The sequence below is a fragment of the Lissotriton helveticus genome, chromosome 4_1, assembly GCF_964261635.1.
Source record: "Lissotriton helveticus chromosome 4_1, aLisHel1.1, whole genome shotgun sequence".
Lineage (NCBI taxonomy): Eukaryota > Metazoa > Chordata > Amphibia > Caudata > Salamandridae > Lissotriton > Lissotriton helveticus.
The window spans coordinates 1,837,005,202-1,837,022,136 of NC_136063.1; positions in this window are offsets into that span (position 1 = coordinate 1,837,005,202).

A 16,935-nucleotide genomic window follows, 5' to 3' on the forward strand; every position below is an offset into this window, starting at 1 on the left:
AGCCGGGCAGAAGACGGCTGTAATGCCAGAAACCGGTCCCCGGAAGCTTGTTTCCTTTCCAGTAAAGAATTGGCTTGGTAGTTTGGTCTGCCCTGTTCCCATGATGCACTGGGCCAGGGACAGACTAGTTTGCATGTAGCCAGGTTCTGAACTGGGATGGTGCAGTGAGCTAAAAAACGGTGATGGATCAAGCCCTGATCTGTTGACTGGGTATGAGTGTTCTGCTTAATTCAGATGCTCTGTCCATCACCACCCCCTTTTCTGAATCGTTTTGGCCACCACAAGCGTGGAAGGGTATGCTCAGATGTGAGTCCCTTGCTCACTGCACCATCAGGATTCAAGCAAGCCGGGCCGAAGACGGCTGTAATGCCAGAAACCGGTCCCCGGAAGCTTGTTTCCTTTCCAGTAAAGAATTGGCTTGGTAGTTTGGTCTGCCCTGTTCCCATGATGCACTGGGCCAGGGACAGACTAATTTGCATGTAGCCAGGTTCTGAACTGGGATGGTGCAGTGAGCTAGAAAACAGTGATGGATCAAGCCCTGATCTTTTGACTGGGTATGAGTGTTCTGCTTAATTCAGATGCTCTGTCCATCACAACCCCCTTTTCTGAATCGTTTTGGCCACCACAAGCGTGGAAGGGTATGCTCAGATGTGAGTCCCTTGCTCACTGCACCATCAGGATTCAAGCAAGCCGGGCCGAAGACGGCTGTAATGCCAGAAACCGGTCCCTGGAAGCTTGTTTCCTTTCCAGTAAAGAATTGGCTTGGTAGTTTGGTCTGTCCTGTTCCCATGATGCACTGGGCCAGGGACAGACTAATTTGCATGTAGCCAGGTTCTGAACTGGGATGGTGCAGTGAGCTAAAAAACGGTGATGGATCAAGCCCTGATCTTTTGACTGGGTATGAGTGTTCTGCTTAATTCAGATGCTCTGTCCATCACCACCCCCTTTTCTGATTCTTTTTGGCCACCACAAGCGTGGAAGGGTATGCTCAGATGTGAGTCCCTTGCTCACTGCACCATCAGGATTCAAGCAAGCCGGGCCGAAGACGGCTGTAATGCCAGAAACCGGTCCCCGGAAGCTTGTTTCCTTTCCAGTAAAGAATTGGCTTGGTAGTTTGGTCAGCCCTGTTCCCATGATGCACTGGGCCAGGGACAGACTAATTTGCATGTAGCCAGGTTCTGAACTGGGATGGTGCAGTGAGCTAAAAAACGGTGATGGATCAAGCCCTGATCTTTTGACTGGGTATGAGTGTTCTGCTTAATTCAGATGCTCTGTCCATCACCACCCCCTTTTCTGAATCGTTTTGGCCACCACAAGCGTGGAAGGGTATGCTCAGATGTGAGTCCCTTGCTCACTGCACCATCAGGATTCAAGCAAGCCGGGCCGAAGACGGCTGTAATGCCAGAAACCGGTCCCCGGAAGCTTGTTTCCTTTCCAGTAAAGAATTGGCTTGGTAGTTTGGTCTGCCCTGTTCCCATGATGCACTGGGCCAGGGACAGACTAATTTGCATGTAGCCAGGTTCTGAACTGGGATGGTGCAGTGAGCTAAAAAAACGGTGATGGATCAAGCCCTGATCTTTTGACTGGGTATGAGTGTTCTGCTTAATTCAGATGCTCTGTCCATCACCACCCCCTTTTCTGAATCGTTTTGGCCACCACAAGCGTGGAAGGGTATGCTCAGATGTGAGTCTCTTGCTCACTGCACCATCAGGATTCAAGCAAGCCGGGCCGAAGACGGCTGTAATGCCAGAAACCGGTCCCCGGAAGCTTGTTTCCTTTCCAGTAAAGAATTGGCTTGGTAGTTTGGTCTGCCCTGTTCCCATGATGCACTGGGCCAGGGACAGACTAATTTGCATGTAGCCAGGTTCTGAACTGGGATGGTGCAGTGAGCTAAAAAAACGGTGATAGATCAAGCCCTGATCTTTTGACTGGGTATGAGTGTTCTGCTTAATTCAGATGCTCTGTCCATCACCACCCCCTTTTCTGAATCGTTTTGGCCACCACAAGCGTGGAAGGGTATGCTCAGATGTGAGTCCCTTGCTCACTGCACCATCAGGATTCAAGCAAGCCGGGCCGAAGACGGCTGTAATGCCAGAAACCGGTCCCCGGAAGCTTGTTTCCTTTCCAGTAAAGAATTGGCTTGGTAGTTTGGTCTGCCCTGTTCCCATGATGCACTGGGCCAGGGACAGACTAGTTTGCATGTAGCCAGGTTCTGAACTGGGATGGTGCAGTGAGCTAAAAAACGGTGATGGATCAAGCCCTGATCTTTTGACTGGGTATGAGTGTTCTGCTTAATTCAGATGCTCTCTCCATCACCACCCCCTTTTCTGAATCGTTTTGGCCACCACAAGCGTGGAAGGGTATGCTCAGATGTGAGTCCCTTGCTCACTGCACCATTAGGATTCAAGCAAGCCGGGCCGAAGACGGCTGTAATGCCAGAAACCGGTCCCCGGAAGCTTGTTTCCTTTCCAGTAAAGAATTGGCTTGGTAGTTTGGTCTGCCCTGTTCCCATGAAGCACTGGGCCAGGGACAGACTCATTTGCATGTAGCCAGGTTCTGAACTGGGATGGTGCAGTGAGCTAAAAAACTGTGATGGATCAAGCCCTGATCTGTTGACTGGGTATGAGTGTTCTGCTTAATTCAGATGCTCTGTCCATCACAACCCCCTTTTCTGAATCGTTTTGGCCACCACAAGCGTGGAAGGGTATGCTCAGATGTGAGTCCCTTGCTCACTGCACCATCAGGATTCAAGCAAGCCGGGCCGAAGACGGCTGTAATGCCAGAAACCGGTCCCCGGAAGCTTGTTTCCTTTCCAGTAAAGAATTGGCTTGGTAGTTTGGTCTGCCCTGTTCCCATGATGCACTGGGCCAGGGACAGACTAATTTGCATGTAGCCAGGTTCTGAACTGGGATGGTGCAGTGAGCTAGAAAACAGTGATGGATCAAGCCCTGATCTTTTGACTGGGTATGAGTGTTCTGCTTAATTCAGATGCTCTGTCCATCACAACCCCCTTTTCTGAATCGTTTTGGCCACCACAAGCGTGGAAGGGTATGCTCAGATGTGAGTCCCTTGCTCACTGCACCATCAGGATTCAAGCAAGCCGGGCCGAAGACGGCTGTAATGCCAGAAACCGGTCCCTGGAAGCTTGTTTCCAATTCCAGTAAAGAATTGGCTTGGTAGTTTGGTCTGTCCTGTTCCCATGATGCACTGGGCCAGGGACAGACTAATTTGCATGTAGCCAGGTTCTGAACTGGGATGGTGCAGTGAGCTAAAAAACGGTGATGGATCAAGCCCTGATCTTTTGACTGGGTATGAGTGTTCTGCTTAATTCAGATGCTCTGTCCATCACCACCCCCTTTTCTGAATCGTTTTGGCCACCACAAGGGTGGAAGGGTATGCTCAGATGTGAGTCCCTTGCTCACTGCACCATCAGGATTCAAGCAAGCCGGGCCGAAGACGGCTGTAATGCCAGAAACTGGTCCCCGGAAGCTTGTTTCCTTTCCAGTAAAGAATTGGCTTGGTAGTTTGGTCTGCCCTGTTCCCATGATGCACTGGGCCAGGGACAGACTAATTTGCATGTAGCCAGGTTCTGAACTGGGATGGTGCAGTGAGCTAAAAAACGGTGATGGATCAAGCCTGATCTTTTGACTGGGTATGAGTGTTCTGCTTAATTCAGATGCTCTGTCCATCACCACCCCCTTTTCTGAATCGTTTTGGCCACCACAAGCGTGGAAGGTTATGCTCAGATGTGAGTCCCTTGCTCACTGCACCATCAGGATTCAAGCAAGCCGGGCCGAAGACGGCTGTAATGCCAGAAACCGGTCCCCGGAAGCTTGTTTCCTTTCCAGTAAAGAATTGGCTTGGTAGTTTGGTCTGCCCTGTTCCCATGATGCACTGGGCCAGGGACAGACTAATTTGCATGTAGCCAGGTTCTGAACTGGGATGGTGCAGTGAGCTAAAAAAACAGTGATAGATCAAGCCCTGATCTTTTGACTGGGTATGAGTGTTCTGCTTAATTCAGATGCTCTGTCCATCACCACCCCCTTTTCTGAATCGTTTTGGCCACCACAAGCGTGGAAGGGTATGCTCAGATGTGAGTCCCTTGCTCACTGCACCATCAGGATTCAAGCAAGCCGGGCAGAAGACGGCTGTAATGCCAGAAACCGGTCCCCGGAAGCTTGTTTCCTTTCCAGTAAAGAATTGGCTTGGTAGTTTGGTCTGCCCTGTTCCCATGATGCACTGGGCCAGGGACAGACTAGTTTGCATGTAGCCAGGTTCTGAACTGGGATGGTGCAGTGAGCTAAAAAACGGTGATGGATCAAGCCCTGATCTGTTGACTGGGTATGAGTGTTCTGCTTAATTCAGATGCTCTGTCCATCACCACCCCCTTTTCTGAATCGTTTTGGCCACCACAAGCGTGGAAGGGTATGCTCAGATGTGAGTCCCTTGCTCACTGCACCATCAGGATTCAAGCAAGCCGGGCCGAAGACGGCTGTAATGCCAGAAACCGGTCCCCGGAAGCTTGTTTCCTTTCCAGTAAAGAATTGGCTTGGTAGATTGGTCTGCCCTGTTCCCATGATGCACTGGGCCAGGGACAGACTAATTTGCATGTAGCCAGGTTCTGAACTGGGATGGTGCAGTGAGCTAGAAAACAGTGATGGATCAAGCCCTGATCTTTTGACTGGGTATGAGTGTTCTGCTTAATTCAGATGCTCTGTCCATCACAACCCCCTTTTCTGAATCGTTTTGGCCACCACAAGCGTGGAAGGGTATGCTCAGATGTGAGTCCCTTGCTCACTGCACCATCAGGATTCAAGCAAGCCGGGCCGAAGACGGCTGTAATGCCAGAAACCGGTCCCTGGAAGCTTGTTTCCTTTCCAGTAAAGAATTGGCTTGGTAGTTTGGTCTGTCCTGTTCCCATGATGCACTGGGCCAGGGACAGACTAATTTGCATGTAGCCAGGTTCTGAACTGGGATGGTGCAGTGAGCTAAAAAACGGTGATGGATCAAGCCCTGATCTTTTGACTGGGTATGAATGTTCTGCTTAATTCAGATGCTCTGTCCATCACCACCCCCTTTTCTGATTCTTTTTGGCCACCACAAGCGTGGAAGGGTATGCTCAGATGTGAGTCCCTTGCTCACTGCACCATCAGGATTCAAGCAAGCCGGGCCGAAGACGGCTGTAATGCCAGAAACCGGTCCCCGGAAGCTTGTTTCCTTTCCAGTAAAGAATTGGCTTGGTAGTTTGGTCAGCCCTGTTCCCATGATGCACTGGGCCAGGGACAGACTAATTTGCATGTAGCCAGGTTCTGAACTGGGATGGTGCAGTGAGCTAAAAAACGGTGATGGATCAAGCCCTGATCTTTTGACTGGGTATGAGTGTTCTGCTTAATTCAGATGCTCTGTCCATCACCACCCCCTTTTCTGAATCGTTTTGGCCACCACAAGCGTGGAAGGGTATGCTCAGATGTGAGTCCCTTGCTCACTGCACCATCAGGATTCAAGCAAGCCGGGCCGAAGACGGCTGTAATGCCAGAAACCGGTCCCCGGAAGCTTGTTTCCTTTCCAGTAAAGAATTGGCTTGGTAGTTTGGTCTGCCCTGTTCCCATGATGCACTGGGCCAGGGACAGACTAATTTGCATGTAGCCAGGTTCTGAACTGGGATGGTGCAGTGAGCTAAAAAAACGGTGATGGATCAAGCCCTGATCTTTTGACTGGGTATGAGTGTTCTGCTTAATTCAGATGCTCTGTCCATCACCACCCCCTTTTCTGAATCGTTTTGGCCACCACAAGCGTGGAAGGGTATGCTCAGATGTGAGTCCCTTGCTCACTGCACCATCAGGATTCAAGCAAGCCGGGCCGAAGACGGCTGTAATGCCAGAAACCGGTCCCCGGAAGCTTGTTTCCTTTCCAGTAAAGAATTGGCTTGGTAGTTTGGTCTGCCCTGTTCCCATGATGCACTGGGCCAGGGACAGACTAATTTGCATGTAGCCAGGTTCTGAACTGGGATGGTGCAGTGAGCTAAAAAAACGGTGATAGATCAAGCCCTGATCTTTTGACTGGGTATGAGTGTTCTGCTTAATTCAGATGCTCTGTCCATCACCACCCCCTTTTCTGAATCGTTTTGGCCACCACAAGCGTGGAAGGGTATGCTCAGATGTGAGTCCCTTGCTCACTGCACCATCAGGATTCAAGCAAGCCGGGCCGAAGACGGCTGTAATGCCAGAAACCGGTCCCCGGAAGCTTGTTTCCTTTCCAGTAAAGAATTGGCTTGGTAGTTTGGTCTGCCCTGTTCCCATGATGCACTGGGCCAGGGACAGACTAGTTTGCATGTAGCCAGGTTCTGAACTGGGATGGTGCAGTGAGCTAAAAAACGGTGATGGATCAAGCCCTGATCTTTTGACTGGGTATGAGTGTTCTGCTTAATTCAGATGCTCTCTCCATCACCACCCCCTTTTCTGAATCGTTTTGGCCACCACAAGCGTGGAAGGGTATGCTCAGATGTGAGTCCCTTGCTCACTGCACCATTAGGATTCAAGCAAGCCGGGCCGAAGACGGCTGTAATGCCAGAAACCGGTCCCCGGAAGCTTGTTTCCTTTCCAGTAAAGAATTGGCTTGGTAGTTTGGTCTGCCCTGTTCCCATGAAGCACTGGGCCAGGGACAGACTCATTTGCATGTAGCCAGGTTCTGAACTGGGATGGTGCAGTGAGCTAAAAAACTGTGATGGATCAAGCCCTGATCTGTTGACTGGGTATGAGTGTTCTGCTTAATTCAGATGCTCTGTCCATCACAACCCCCTTTTCTGAATCGTTTTGGCCACCACAAGCGTGGAAGGGTATGCTCAGATGTGAGTCCCTTGCTCACTGCACCATCAGGATTCAAGCAAGCCGGGCCGAAGACGGCTGTAATGCCAGAAACCGGTCCCCGGAAGCTTGTTTCCTTTCCAGTAAAGAATTGGCTTGGTAGTTTGGTCTGCCCTGTTCCCATGATGCACTGGGCCAGGGACAGACTAATTTGCATGTAGCCAGGTTCTGAACTGGGATGGTGCAGTGAGCTAGAAAACAGTGATGGATCAAGCCCTGATCTTTTGACTGGGTATGAGTGTTCTGCTTAATTCAGATGCTCTGTCCATCACAACCCCCTTTTCTGAATCGTTTTGGCCACCACAAGCGTGGAAGGGTATGCTCAGATGTGAGTCCCTTGCTCACTGCACCATCAGGATTCAAGCAAGCCGGGCCGAAGACGGCTGTAATGCCAGAAACCGGTCCCTGGAAGCTTGTTTCCAATTCCAGTAAAGAATTGGCTTGGTAGTTTGGTCTGTCCTGTTCCCATGATGCACTGGGCCAGGGACAGACTAATTTGCATGTAGCCAGGTTCTGAACTGGGATGGTGCAGTGAGCTAAAAAACGGTGATGGATCAAGCCCTGATCTTTTGACTGGGTATGAGTGTTCTGCTTAATTCAGATGCTCTGTCCATCACCACCCCCTTTTCTGAATCGTTTTGGCCACCACAAGGGTGGAAGGGTATGCTCAGATGTGAGTCCCTTGCTCACTGCACCATCAGGATTCAAGCAAGCCGGGCCGAAGATGGCTGTAATGCCAGAAACTGGTCCCCGGAAGCTTGTTTCCTTTCCAGTAAAGAATTGGCTTGGTAGTTTGGTCTGCCCTGTTCCCATGATGCACTGGGCCAGGGACAGACTAATTTGCATGTAGCCAGGTTCTGAACTGGGATGGTGCAGTGAGCTAAAAAACGGTGATGGATCAAGCCTGATCTTTTGACTGGGTATGAGTGTTCTGCTTATTTCAGATGCTCTGTCCATCACCACCCCCTTTTCTGAATCGTTTTTGCCACCACAAGCGTGGAAGGGTATGCTCAGATGTGAGTCCCTTGCTCACTGCACCATCAGGATTCAAGCAAGCCGGGCCGAAGACGGCTGTAATGCCAAAAACCGGTCCCCGGAAGCTTGTTTCCTTTCCAGTAAAGAATTGGCTTGGTAGTTTGGTCTGCCCTGTTCCCATGATGCACTGGGCCAGGGACAGACTAATTTGCATGTAGCCAGGTTCTGAACTGGGATGGTGCAGTGAGCTAAAAAACGGTGATGGATCTAGCCCTGATCTTTTGACTGGGTATGAGTGTTCTGCTTAATTCAGATGCTCTGTCCATCACCACCCCCTTTTCTGAATCGTTTTGGCCACCACAAGGGTGGAAGAGTATGCTCAGATGTGAGTCCCTTGCTCACTGCACCATCAGGATTCAAGCAAGCCGGGCCGAAGATGGCTGTAATGCCAGAAACTGGTCCCCGGAAGCTTGTTTCCTTTCCAGTAAAGAATTGGCTTGGTAGTTTGGTCTGCCCTGTTCCCATGATGCACTGGGCCAGGGACAGACTAATTTGCATGTAGCCAGGTTCTGAACTGGGATGGTGCAGTGAGCTAAAAAACGGTGATGGATCAAGCCCTGATCTTTTGACTGGGTATGAGTGTTCTGCTTATTTCAGATGCTCTGTCCATCACCACCCCCTTTTCTGAATCGTTTTTGCCACCACAAGCGTGGAAGGGTATGCTCAGATGTGAGTCCCTTGCTCACTGCACCATCAGGATTCAAGCAAGCCGGGCCGAAGACGGCTGTAATGCCAGAACCCGGTCCCCGGAAGCTTGTTTCCTTTCCAGTAAAGAATTGGCTTGGTAGTTTGGTCTGCCCTGTTCCCATGATGCACTGGGCCAGGGACAGACTAATTTGCATGTAGCCAGGTTCTGAACTGGGATGGTGCAGTGAGCTAAAAAACGGTGATGGATCAAGCCCTGATCTTTTGACTGGGTATGAGTGTTCTGCTTAATTCAGATGCTCTGTCCATCACCACCCCCTTTTCTGAATCGTTTTGGCCACCACAAGGGTGGAAGGGTATGCTCAGATGTGAGTCCCTTGGTCACTGCACCATCAGGATTCAAGCAAGCCGGGCCGAAGACGGCTGTAATGCCAGAAACTGGTCCCCGGAAGCTTGTTTCCTTTCCAGTAACAAATTGGCTTGGTAGTTTGGTCTGCCCTGTTCCCATGATGCACTGGGCCAGGGACAGACTAATTTGCATGTAGCCAGGTTCTGAACTGGGATGGTGCAGTGAGCTAAAAAACGGTGATGGATCAAGCCTGATCTTTTGACTGGGTATGAGTGTTCTGCTTAATTCAGATGCTCTGTCCATCACCACCTCCTTTTCTGAATCGTTTTGGCCACCACAAGCGTGGAAGGGTATGCTCAGATGTGAGTCCCTTGCTCACTGCACCATCAGGATTCAAGCAAGCCGGGCCGAAGATGGCTGTAATGCCAGAAACCGGTCCCCGGAAGCTTGTTTCCTTTCCAGTAAAGAATTGGCTTGGTAGTTTGGTCTGCCGTGTTCCCATGATGCACTGGGCCAGGGACAGACTAATTTGCATGTAGCCAGGTTCTGAACTGGGATGGTGCAGTGAGCTAAAAAACGGTGATGGATCAAGCCCTGATCTTTTGACTGGGTATGAGTGTTCTGCTTAATTCAGATGCTCTGTCCATCACCACCCCCTTTTCTGAATCGTTTTGGCCACCACAAGCGTGGAAGGGTATGCTCAGATGTGAGTCCCTTGCTCACTGCACCATCAGGATTCAAGCAAGCCGGGCCGAAGACGGCTGTAATGCCAGAAACCGGTCCTTGGAAGCTTGTTTCCTTTCCAGTAAAGAATTGGCTTGGTAGTTTGGTCTGCCCTGTTCCCATGATGCACTGGGCCAGGGACAGACTAATTTGCATGTAGCCAGGTTCTGAACTGGGATGGTGCAGTGAGCTAAAAAACGGTGATGGATCAAGCCCTGATCTTTTGACTGGGTATGAGTGTTCTGCTTAATTCAGATGCTCTGTCCATCACCACCCCCTTTTCTGAATCGTTTTGGCCACCACAAGGGTGGAAGGGTATGCTCAGATGTGAGTCCCTTGCTCACTGCACCATCAGGATTCAAGCAAGCCGGGCCGAAGACGGCTGTAACGCCAGAAACTGGTCCCCGGAAGCTTGTTTCCTTTCCAGTAACGAATTGGCTTGGTAGTTTGTTCTGCCCTGTTCCCATGATGCACTGGGCCAGGGACAGACTAATTTGCATGTAGCCAGGTTCTGAACTGGGATGGTGCAGTGAGCTAAAAAACGGTGATGGATCAAGCCTGATCTTTTGACTGGGTATGAGTGTTCTGCTTAATTCAGATGCTCTGTCCATCACCACCTCCTTTTCTGAATCGTTTTGGCCACCACAAGCGTGGAAGGGTATGCTCAGATGTGAGTCCCTTGCTCACTGCACCATCAGGATTCAAGCAAGCCGGGCCGAAGATGGCTGTAATGCCAGAAACCGGTCCCCGGAAGCTTGTTTCCTTTCCAGTAAAGAATTGGCTTGGCAGTTTGGTCTGCCCTGTTCCCATGATGCACTGGGCCAGGGACAGACTAATTTGCATGTAGCCAGGTTCTGAACTGGGATGGTGCAGTGAGCTAAAAAACGGTGATGGATCAAGCCCTGATCTTTTGACTGGGTATGAGTGTTCTGCTTAATTCAGATGCTCTGTCCATCACCACCCCCTTTTCTGAATCGTTTTGGCCACCACAAGCGTGGAAGGGTATGCTCAGATGTGAGTCCCTTGCTCACTGCACCATTAGGATTCAAGCAAGCCGGGCCGAAGACGGCTGTAATGCCAGAAACCGGTCCTTGGAAGCTTGTTTCCTTTCCAGTAAAGAATTGGCTTGGTAGTTTGGTCTGCCCTGTTCCCATGATGCACTGGGCCAGGGACAGACTAATTTGCATGTAGCCAGGTTCTGAACTGGGATGGTGCAGTGAGCTAAAAAACCGGTGATGGATCAAGCCCTGATATTTTGACTGGGTATGAGTGTTCTGCTTAATTCAGATGCTCTGTCCATCACCACCCCCTTTTCTGAATCGTTTTGGCCACCACAAGCGTGGAAGGGTATGCTCAGATGTGAGTCCCTTGCTCACTGCACCATCAGGATTCAAGCAAGCCGGACCGAAGACGGCTGTAATGCCAGAAACCGGTCCCCGGAAGCTTGTTTCCTTTCCAGTAAAGAATTGGCTTGGTAGTTTGGTCTGCCCTGTTCCCATGATGCACTGGGCCAGGGACAGACTAATTTGCATGTAGCCAGGTTCTGAACTGGGATGGTGCAGTGAGCTAAAAAAACGGTGATGGATCAAGCCCTGATCTTTTGACTGGGTATGAGTGTTCTGCTTAATTCAGATGCTCTGTCCATCACCACCCCCTTTTCTGAATCGTTTTGGCCACCACAAGCGTGGAAGGGTATGCTCAGATGTGAGTCCCTTGCTCACTGCACCATCAGGATTCAAGCAAGCCGGGCCGAAGACGGCTGTAATGCCAGAAACCGGTCCCCGGAAGCTTGTTTCCTTTCCAGTAAAGAATTGGCTTGGTAGTTTGGTCTGCCCTGTTCCCATGATGCACTGGGCCAGGGACAGACTAATTTGCATGTAGCCAGGTTCTGAACTGGGATGGTGCAGTGAGCTAAAAAACGGTGATGGATCAAGCCCTGATCTTTTGACTGGGTATGAGTGTTCTGCTTATTTCAGATGCTCTGTCCATCACCACCCCCTTTTCTGAATCGTTTTTGCCACCACAAGCGTGGAAGGGTATGCTCAGATGTGAGTCCCTTGCTCACTGCACCATCAGGATTCAAGCAAGCCGGGCCGAAGACGGCTGTAATGCCAGAAACCGGTCCCCGGAAGCTTGTTTCCTTTCCAGTAAAGAATTGGCTTGGTAGTTTGGTCTGCCCTGTTCCCATGATGCACTGGGCCAGGGACAGACTAATTTGTATGTAGCCAGGTTCTGAACTGGGATGGTGCAGTGAGCTAAAAAACGGTGATGGATCAAGCCCTGATCTTTTGACTGGGTATGAGTGTTCTGCTTAATTCAGATGCTCTGTCCATCACCACCCCCTTTTCTGAATCGTTTTGGCCACCACAAGGGTGGAAGGGTATGCTCAGATGTGAGTCCCTTGCTCACTGCACCATCAGGATTCAAGCAAGCCGGGCCGAAGACGGCTGTAATGCCAGAAACTGGTCCCCGGAAGCTTGTTTCCTTTCCAGTAAAGAATTGGCTTGGTAGTTTGGTCTGCCCTGTTCCCATGATGCACTGGGCCAGGGACAGACTAATTTGCATGTAGCCAGGTTCTGAACTGGGATGGTGCAGTGAGCTAAAAAACGGTGATGGATCAAGCCCTGATCTTTTGACTGGGTATGAGTGTTCTGCTTAATTCAGATGCTCTGTCCATCACCACCCCCTTTTCTGAATCGTTTTGGCCACCACAAGGGTGGAAGGGTATGCTCAGATGTGAGTCCCTTGGTCACTGCACCATCAGGATTCAAGCAAGCCGGGCCGAAGACGGCTGTAATGCCAGAAACTGGTCCCCGGAAGCTTGTTTCCTTTCCAGTAACAAATTGGCTTGGTAGTTTGGTCTGCCCTGTTCCCATGATGCACTGGGCCAGGGACAGACTAATTTGCATGTAGCCAGGTTCTGAACTGGGATGGTGCAGTGAGCTAAAAAACGGTGATGGATCAAGCCTGATCTTTTGACTGGGTATGAGTGTTCTGCTTAATTCAGATGCTCTGTCCATCACCACCTCCTTTTCTGAATCGTTTTGGCCACCACAAGCGTGGAAGGGTATGCTCAGATGTGAGTCCCTTGCTCACTGCACCATCAGGATTCAAGCAAGCCGGGCCGAAGATGGCTGTAATGCCAGAAACCGGTCCCCGGAAGCTTGTTTCCTTTCCAGTAAAGAATTGGCTTGGTAGTTTGGTCTGCCGTGTTCCCATGATGCACTGGGCCAGGGACAGACTAATTTGCATGTAGCCAGGTTCTGAACTGGGATGGTGCAGTGAGCTAAAAAACGGTGATGGATCAAGCCCTGATCTTTTGACTGGGTATGAGTGTTCTGCTTAATTCAGATGCTCTGTCCATCACCACCCCCTTTTCTGAATCGTTTTGGCCACCACAAGCGTGGAAGGGTATGCTCAGATGTGAGTCCCTTGCTCACTGCACCATCAGGATTCAAGCAAGCCGGGCCGAAGACGGCTGTAATGCCAGAAACCGGTCCTTGGAAGCTTGTTTCCTTTCCAGTAAAGAATTGGCTTGGTAGTTTGGTCTGCCCTGTTCCCATGATGCACTGGGCCAGGGACAGACTAATTTGCATGTAGCCAGGTTCTGAACTGGGATGGTGCAGTGAGCTAAAAAACGGTGATGGATCAAGCCCTGATCTTTTGACTGGGTATGAGTGTTCTGCTTAATTCAGATGCTCTGTCCATCACCACCCCCTTTTCTGAATCGTTTTGGCCACCACAAGGGTGGAAGGGTATGCTCAGATGTGAGTCCCTTGCTCACTGCACCATCAGGATTCAAGCAAGCCGGGCCGAAGACGGCTGTAACGCCAGAAACTGGTCCCCGGAAGCTTGTTTCCTTTCCAGTAACGAATTGGCTTGGTAGTTTGTTCTGCCCTGTTCCCATGATGCACTGGGCCAGGGACAGACTAATTTGCATGTAGCCAGGTTCTGAACTGGGATGGTGCAGTGAGCTATAAAACGGTGATGGATCAAGCCTGATCTTTTGACTGGGTATGAGTGTTCTGCTTAATTCAGATGCTCTGTCCATCACCACCTCCTTTTCTGAATCGTTTTGGCCACCACAAGCGTGGAAGGGTATGCTCAGATGTGAGTCCCTTGCTCACTGCACCATCAGGATTCAAGCAAGCCGGGCCGAAGATGGCTGTAATGCCAGAAACCGGTCCCCGGAAGCTTGTTTCCTTTCCAGTAAAGAATTGGCTTGGCAGTTTGGTCTGCCCTGTTCCCATGATGCACTGGGCCAGGGACAGACTAATTTGCATGTAGCCAGGTTCTGAACTGGGATGGTGCAGTGAGCTAAAAAACGGTGATGGATCAAGCCCTGATCTTTTGACTGGGTATGAGTGTTCTGCTTAATTCAGATGCTCTGTCCATCACCACCCCCTTTTCTGAATCGTTTTGGCCACCACAAGCGTGGAAGGGTATGCTCAGATGTGAGTCCCTTGCTCACTGCACCATTAGGATTCAAGCAAGCCGGGCCGAAGACGGCTGTAATGCCAGAAACCGGTCCTTGGAAGCTTGTTTCCTTTCCAGTAAAGAATTGGCTTGGTAGTTTGGTCTGCCCTGTTCCCATGATGCACTGGGCCAGGGACAGACTAATTTGCATGTAGCCAGGTTCTGAACTGGGATGGTGCAGTGAGCTAAAAAACCGGTGATGGATCAAGCCCTGATATTTTGACTGGGTATGAGTGTTCTGCTTAATTCAGATGCTCTGTCCATCACCACCCCCTTTTCTGAATCGTTTTGGCCACCACAAGCGTGGAAGGGTATGCTCAGATGTGAGTCCCTTGCTCACTGCACCATCAGGATTCAAGCAAGCCGGACCGAAGACGGCTGTAATGCCAGAAACCGGTCCCCGGAAGCTTGTTTCCTTTCCAGTAAAGAATTGGCTTGGTAGTTTGGTCTGCCCTGTTCCCATGATGCACTGGGCCAGGGACAGACTAATTTGCATGTAGCCAGGTTCTGAACTGGGATGGTGCAGTGAGCTAAAAAAACGGTGATGGATCAAGCCCTGATCTTTTGACTGGGTATGAGTGTTCTGCTTAATTCAGATGCTCTGTCCATCACCACCCCCTTTTCTGAATCGTTTTGGCCACCACAAGCGTGGAAGGGTATGCTCAGATGTGAGTCCCTTGCTCACTGCACCATCAGGATTCAAGCAAGCCGGGCCGAAGACGGCTGTAATGCCAGAAACCGGTCCCCGGAAGCTTGTTTCCTTTCCAGTAAAGAATTGGCTTGGTAGTTTGGTCTGCCCTGTTCCCATGATGCACTGGGCCAGGGACAGACTAATTTGCATGTAGCCAGGTTCTGAACTGGGATGGTGCAGTGAGCTAAAAAACGGTGATGGATCAAGCCCTGATCTTTTGACTGGGTATGAGTGTTCTGCTTATTTCAGATGCTCTGTCCATCACCACCCCCTTTTCTGAATCGTTTTTGCCACCACAAGCGTGGAAGGGTATGCTCAGATGTGAGTCCCTTGCTCACTGCACCATCAGGATTCAAGCAAGCCGGGCCGAAGACGGCTGTAATGCCAGAAACCGGTCCCCGGAAGCTTGTTTCCTTTCCAGTAAAGAATTGGCTTGGTAGTTTGGTCTGCCCTGTTCCCATGATGCACTGGGCCAGGGACAGACTAATTTGTATGTAGCCAGGTTCTGAACTGGGATGGTGCAGTGAGCTAAAAAACGGTGATGGATCAAGCCCTGATCTTTTGACTGGGTATGAGTGTTCTGCTTAATTCAGATGCTCTGTCCATCACCACCCCCTTTTCTGAATCGTTTTGGCCACCACAAGGGTGGAAGGGTATGCTCAGATGTGAGTCCCTTGCTCACTGCACCATCAGGATTCAAGCAAGCCGGGCCGAAGACGGCTGTAATGCCAGAAACTGGTCCCCGGAAGCTTGTTTCCTTTCCAGTAAAGAATTGGCTTGGTAGTTTGGTCTGCCCTGTTCCCATGATGCACTGGGCCAGGGACAGACTAATTTGCATGTAGCCAGGTTCTGAACTGGGATGGTGCAGTGAGCTAAAAAACGGTGATGGATCAAGCCTGATCTTTTGACTGGGTATGAGTGTTCTGCTTAATTCAGATGCTCTGTCCATCACCACCTCCTTTTCTGAATCGTTTTGGCCACCACAAGCGTGGAAGGGTATGCTCAGATGTGAGTCCCTTGCTCACTGCACCATCAGGATTCAAGCAAGCCGGGCCGAAGATGGCTGTAATGCCAGAAACCGGTCCCCGGAAGCTTGTTTCCTTTCCAGTAAAGAATTGGCTTGGTAGTTTGGTCTGCCCTGTTCCCATGATGCACTGGGCCAGGGACTGACTAATTTGCATGTAGCCAGGTTCTGAACTGGGATGGTGCAGTGAGCTAAAAAACGGTGATGGATCAAGCCCTGATCTTTTGACTGGGTATGAGTGTTCTGCTTATTTCAGATGCTCTGTCCATCACCACCCCCTTTTCTGAATCGTTTTGGCCACCACAAGCGTGGAAGGGTATGCTCAGATGTGAGTCCCTTGCTCACTGCACCATCAGGATTCAAGCAAGCCGGGCCGAAGACGGCTGTAATGCCAGAAACCGGTCCTTGGAAGCTTGTTTCCTTTCCAGTAAAGAATTGGCTTGGTAGTTTGGTCTGCCCTGTTCCCATGATGCACTGGGCCAGGGACAGACTAATTTGCATGTAGCCAGGTTCTGAACTGGGATGGTGCAGTGAGCTAAAAAACCGGTGATGGATCAAGCCCTGATCTTTTGACTGGGTATGAGTGTTCTGCTTAATTCAGATGCTCTGTCCATCACCACCCCCTTTTCTGAATCGTTTTGGCCACCACAAGCGTGGAAGGGTATGCTCAGATGTGAGTCCCTTGCTCACTGCACCATCAGGATTCAAGCAAGCCGGACCGAAGACGGCTGTAATGCCAGAAACCGGTCCCCGGAAGCTTGTTTCCTTTCCAGTAAAGAATTGGCTTGGTAGTTTGGTCTGCCCTGTTCCCATGATGCACTGGGCCAGGGACAGACTAATTTGCATGTAGCCAGGTTCTGAACTGGGATGGTGCAGTGAGCTAAAAAAACGGTGATGATCAAGCCTTGATCTTTTGACTGGGTATGAGTGTTCTGCTTAATTCAGATGCTCTGTCCATCACCACCCCCTTTTCTGAATCGTTTTGGCCACCACAAGCGTGGAAGGGTATGCTCAGATGTGAGTCCCTTGCTCACTGCACCATCAGGATTCAAGCAAGCCGGGCCGAAGACGGCTGTAATGCCAGAAACCGGTCCTTGGAAGCTTGTTTCCTTTCCAGTAAAGAATTGGC